This window comes from Cynara cardunculus, assembly GCF_001531365.2.
Source record: "Cynara cardunculus var. scolymus isolate 2C chromosome LG 12, CcrdV1, whole genome shotgun sequence".
Lineage (NCBI taxonomy): Eukaryota > Viridiplantae > Streptophyta > Magnoliopsida > Asterales > Asteraceae > Cynara > Cynara cardunculus.
Genome location: NC_037539.1, coordinates 23,571,292 through 23,577,624, shown reverse-complemented (window position 1 = coordinate 23,577,624; position 6,333 = coordinate 23,571,292). Strand labels below are relative to the sequence as shown.

Genomic DNA, 6,333 nt, shown 5'->3' with positions numbered 1-6,333 from the left:
TGATTAGCTAAATAGTCTCAGTAGATAGTTATCTTCTTATTAGCTTACTAGTATAAATAGGTGGTTAGGCCTATTGTAATTGACGACGCTTTATGTTTTTACTTTATTATTGAATAAAGTGAAATCTTTGACACTCAAGATTATTCTTTGAATGTTCATACATTGTTCTTGAGTGTTCATCATTTTGTTCATTAAAACACTATAATTTGGTTATTCTTAACTTGATTATTAGTGTTATTGAGAGATCTGGGATCAACACCTTCTAATGCGTTTTGTTGCATAGGTATGTGTGGTTGTGAGGATTGTCCACTTTGATAATTTTGAGAAGCACCTTGATGAAATCCTGCGGGATTTGGTGGCCGGTTTTGGACTTGGGTTGTCCCGGGGGGTTGAAGCCCGTGATTTCCGGCACAGAAAAAATAGGGATGATTTCTCCAATTTGAAATGTATGTTGGGAGAACAGGCTATATCTAGCATGACTCCCAACATAGTTCACCGAGGCAGGGTTACCGAGATAACTTTCATAAGAATAACTTTCACCACAAAAAACATATGCTTCATTTATGGAAGGATTTGTCATAATGGCTTGTACTTAATTTTTTCTACATTTAAATTTAAATTGTTTGTAACCAAGTTAGTTAAAGCCACAATTTGTGCATTTAAATCGGTGATGGTATCAATCTTATGAATCCCCGATGCAGTTTTTAGGAACAATGGCACAAGGGTTCGGCCAATTATTGTTATTATTAGTGACTTTCACCATACAATATCATATCCTTTGTTATAAGTTTTAGAAGTGAAACCGCCACCGCCGGTAGCATCGAGGATAATTTTAGCGGCATTAGAAAGTCCATTGTAAAATGACTCTAATTGGATGCAGTGAGGGATTCCATGATGAGGACATTTCTGAATAAGATTCTTGATTCTCTCCCATGCATCCGAAATTGCTTCATCCCGTTCTTGACGAAACATCAAAGTTTCATTTCTAAACTTCACATTTCTTGTCCGAGGAAAGTATTTCTTTTAGAAATTCTTCAGCCAAATCTGTCTAATTATCAATTGATTTTGGTGGCTGAGTATTTATCCATGCTCTAACTCTATCTTTTAATGTATAAATGAAGGGTGTCAACCTTAAGACTTCTTCAGTGACTTTACGAAAATGATCCGTTATTTCTAAAATAATTTTAAGTGAGAGTGTGGATCTTCAGAAAGTAATCATCCAAATTGGCCCATTGCTTAGATCATTTGGAACATTACCGGCTTTGGTCCAAAATATGTTGCAGTCATGTTGGGCCTACGAATTCCCGAATCCAATTTACCTAATTCTGGTGTTGCATAGTCCCGTATTCCCTTATCTTTGTCATCGACAATTTTAGCCGTGGTCTCCGGTGGTGGTGGAGGGTTTTCTCCACCATTAACGGCCATAATTTGACTTAAAGCTGGGGTTTGACAACTATTTCTACCTCTTCTTCTTCTTCTATTTAAAGTTCTTTTAATTTCTAGATCGAGAGGTAAAAGTTCCCCGTGTTGTAGACGTGGCATACAACATGGAAGTTGCTTTGAAAATGAAACAAATGACCAAGGCTCAAATGAAAGTCAATATCTCAAGATAAAAATCACACTAATCCTCGGCAGCCATGCCTAAAACTTGGTAGCATAAATTGTTCGTGTTCACATAGTGGGCACAAAGGCAGTAAGTGCACGCTGATACTATGATCATTTGCAAGTAATAGAGTGGTAAACTATCGAGATCGTTTCCATAGGGATTGAACTACTAAGAGTCAGAGAATTTCATGAACTTCTTGAGCAGTTTTAGCTTGTGACCAAAATATGAGTTTTTTTTGTGAAAATCTTAAAAGATGGAATATACTTGGAAATAAAAGATGAGTATGGGTGTAAATATTCCTTAAGACGCAAACAACAATATAATGGTCAGGAACTCTGTCTATAGACAATGCCCACAAAGTTCTCGCTTTCACCACTCCGAAGCTTGCTGGTTTAGCTAAGTAGATAAAAAAACTAAGTTCTATTACACTGAAAATTCATACTCAAATCTCTTTCTAATATAAATCATTAATTACTATGTGAACCTTAGCTAAATACATACAAAATTCGTATCTCAATACAATTATCAAATACTTGTGCATCCCTTAAGCCGTATTTCGAACTTGTCCATCTCTGGATCAAATATCTAATATTAACATTTCAAAGTGAACGACTAATCCACATTGATTTTAGTCTCGGCTTAAGTGATCGAGTTTATGAAGTGATGAAAATGAAAACATCCACATGTTGCTAATAAGTCTTAAGTTAACTCACATCCACACCCACACCCACACCCGTAGAGATGATTAGCTCATACTTGACATCGAAAGCATAATAAAAGAAAGGGAATAAGACTTAAACAACACTTTCATTAAGATAATACAAAATTATGTTGCCACAGTGGTGAGACTGTGGGCAGAAGTTACAACTAAAGAATCTTAATTACCTGACCAACTACCTAATACTACACAGGCTGTTGATCCCAGATCTTTCAATAACACTAATAATCTAGTTATGAATAACCAAATTATAGTGATTTTACAAAGAAAGTAATGAAGACTCAAAAATAAAATAAGAACATTCAAGAACAGTTTTGAGCTTCAAAGGTTTTACTTTATAAATAATGAAACGTAAAAGAGACTTTTTTCTCTATCGCACTTTTTACAATAGACCTAATCATCTGTTTATAATAGATGGCTAATACTAAGATAACTATATATTGCTACTTTCTAGCAAATAGTCTAGCTAATAGATAAAGTTTATCTTTTACATGGATAAGCATTATTAACAAGATAAACTATAATTCCAGCTGTTGATTTGTCATCTTCAGCTGTCATTATCAATGTGATGAATTCATCCTTATCTTCATATCTTCATTGCACGCTTGGATGAATACTTAGAAAATCTTCTAAGTGTTTGTCTGTCTAGAGCATCGATGAGAATGCTTCTTTCCATCGCATCGTCCATCGATCCTCTGGTTGAACTTCATCCATCGGTTCTCTGGTTGTTCTTTCCATTGATCCAATGATCTAACTTAGTCCATCGGTTCTCTGGTTGTTCTTTCCATCGATCCAATGGTCTAACTTCGTCTATCGGTTCTCTGGTTGTTCTTTCCATCGATCCTCTGGTTAGTCTGTCCATCGATCTTCTGGTCGAATCCAGACTTGGTCGTTTCTGCCTTTTCTGCCTTGATATCTTCATTGGTCTTCTGGTTCTTCATCACTTGTTTGTTTTTCATTACTTTTTACATTTTGCATTGTGGGGTTTAACAATCTCCCCCTAAGTAATGAAATAACAAAGTCTAATCTATACACATATGAAGAACAGACACTAATCTAGAAGAAAAACATCAACTTCCAAGTTTTCATTGGATGACAGATGGTGGGGTGGTGATGGTTGTGGTTGCGTTGGTGCAGCGGATGTAGATGTATATGCAGCCACCGCCTCTGTCTCCCCCTCACGAGGTCCAAGACCTTGATCATCGGGGTCTTGGTCATCGTGGCGTTGTCATTTGCTTGGGCGGTTGCTCGAGCATGAGGCATGAAACTGCATCAACAAAGGCCTGGAACTTAGCCTTGGTGACCAGATCGACTAAGGGTGTAACCCCTACAGCAACAGATGCTGCAGGTTGTGCCTCTGTTCCTGAGGCGCCTTCTTGGCCTTGTGTGAAGGTAGGTCGCGAAGGACTTCAATCATGTCCTTGATAGTCTTCGATAGAAGAACTATCTCATGATGTTTGGACATCCTCTTCCTCTTCTTCAGCTTCAGAGGCTGAGTAAGTGAATCGGATGTGTGTACCCTTTGGTAGATCAAATACCGAGGGTAGTGGTGCATGAAATGAAGATCGCTCTGAACGATCTAGGGGTTCAACATCAAAAGAAACGAATACGTTTGTGTGTGTGAGAGGTTGTGGCGAGCCCTGAGGCGAAGGGGCTCTTATCTCTTCATCACCTCTCTATTGAGAGAGGGGTGATGGGGTATGAGATTCCTCGTCTTGTTCATCTCCAGAGGCTCGAAAGATGGTCTCTGGATAGCTAGCTTGGGTTTGGATTGGACTGGGTCATCCTGTTTCAATATCCCTTTGGCTTTGATCGCCAGGGATAGTGGATGTGGGTGCCCTTTGGGTAGTAGCTAGGGAAATATGTTGGTGAGGGCCGGGGGAAGCACGATGGTTGTGCTCCCTCGCTTGAAGGGGGGACTGCTCTAAGTGCTCTGGGGTAGCTGCCCTTGGTTCTTGGGACAGCATGGAGCATTCATAGGCTTGGTATATCTCACTTGTCGATGGAATGACAGTGAGCATAGCCCTTGACAGCGGTCTGTTGATGTTGTATCCTTCCTTCGAAAGGGTTAGGCGGTGTCCTTGCATTTTGTAGACCGGGGTTTATGTTTCTGTTGCGGGGATTTATGGAAGACGTTTTAAAAAAATGGATTTTAAAATCTCATCTAATTGTAAGATTAATACTAATTACAAAATTTTGGATGGAACCAGAGGAGTTCTGGTTGGGCATGATATCTTGAGTGAGGAACCAGAGGAGTTCTGGTTGGGCATGATATCTTGAGTGAGGAACCAGAGGAGTTCTGGTTGGGCATGATAACTTGAGTGAGGAACCAGAGGAGTTATAGTTGAAATGTCAATGAAGACAAGTAGTGATGTAGGATTGACATGATATGGAGGCTTTGGTTAACAAACTAAAGGCTTTGGTTAAGTATGTCAATCCATTTTATAAACCAGAGGAGGTATGGTATTATATTCATATGTAGCATTTTAKGGGACCAGAGGCTCTGGATAGTAGAACCAGAGGCTCTGGATGGAAAATGCAAGTTTACAAATGTAAACTTTTGCTCCCCCTCAAAGGATGCATGGAGATATGATGTGAAATGTAAAAACTCCCCCTATAAACAATAAGGAGTTTACATTTTGGATGACCAGAGGCTCTGGTCTATACAACCAGAGGCGCTGGTTGTGAAAGGCGATGAAAACGAATGAAATATGATCTAGTATGAGAATGGATAAGAAAATGAATGAATCTTGAGACCAGAGGGCTCTGGTTGCAAAGGATTTGAAATCCAGAGGTTCTGGTCTTTAGAACCAGAGGCTCTGGTTGTGAAGGATGATAAGATTCAATGAAAAAATGGTTAAGTATGAAAAAGAAAGTCTTTGAGACCAGAGGGGCTCTGGTTGCAAAGACGTTGAATCCAGAGGCTCTGATCTTTAGAACCAGAGGCTCTGGTTGTGAATGATGAAGAAAAATAATATGAAATATGGCTAAGTATGAAGAGCAACGAGTCTTTGAAACCAGAGGGGCTCTGGTTGCAAAGACTTTGAAACCAGAGGCTCTGGTCTTTAGAACCAGAGGCTCTGGTTGTGAAGGATGAGAAAAAATATGAAATATGGTTAAGTATGAAAAGGAATGAGTCTTTGAGACTAGAGGGGCTCTGGTTGCAAAGACTTTGAATCCAGAGGCTATGGTCTTTAGAACTAGAGGCTCTGGTTGTGAAGGATGAGAGAAAGAAAATGAAATATGGTTAAGTATGAAAGGAATGAGTCTTTGAGACCAGAGGGGCTCTGGTTGCAAAGACTTTGAATCCAGAGGCTCTGGTCTTTAGAACCAGAGGCTCTGGTCGTGAAGGATGATTAAATGAAGTATGAAATGAAATGATGAGGACTTTGCTTTCAAAGAAACTAAGGCCAGAGGCTCTGGTCTTTAGAACCAGAGGCTCTGGTTGAGAAAAAGAATGTATAGCAAGCGAAGGAAAGCAGAGGCTCTGGTCTTTGGATCCAGAGGCTCTGGTTGAATGATGATGAAATGGAGTATGAGATGAAATGATTAAGATAAAGCTTGCAAAGAATCTAAAGCCAAAGGCTCTTGTCTTTAGAACTAGAGGCTCTGGTTGTGAGAAAAGAATATAATGCAAGTAGGGTGGAAACCAGAGGCTCTGGTCTTTGGAACCATAAGCTCTAGGTGAATGAGGGGGCTCTGGTTTCAAAAGGGAAAAAATAAGATTCAAAAGCAATGGATGGGGTCTAGAGGCTCTGGTCTTTAGAACTAGAGGCTCTGGTTGGAAAAAAAAATATGAAAGGGAGTTAGAAAGGAAATGGTTAAGACTTGCTTTCAAAGAATCTTAAGCCAGAGGCTCTGGTCTTTAGAACTAGAGGCTCTGGTTGTATGGAAAATAATATATAGCAAGTAAAGGTGGGAACCAGAGGTGTTGGTCTTTGGAACCAGAGGCTCTGGTTGGTTAAGGAGAAAGAAATGATGAGAGAAAACGAGAAACCAAGGATTGAGA

At 39.4% G+C, this 6,333-nt stretch overlaps 1 non-coding gene across 1 annotated transcript; it reads left to right on the top strand.

The window, feature by feature from the left end:
- Window positions 1–886: 886 nt before the first annotated feature.
- Window positions 887–993, top strand: LOC112524001. Its single transcript, XR_003070329.1, has one exon. It is a non-coding gene; the product is annotated as a small nucleolar RNA R71 (small nucleolar RNA).
- Window positions 994–6,333: the final 5,340 nt, after the last annotated feature.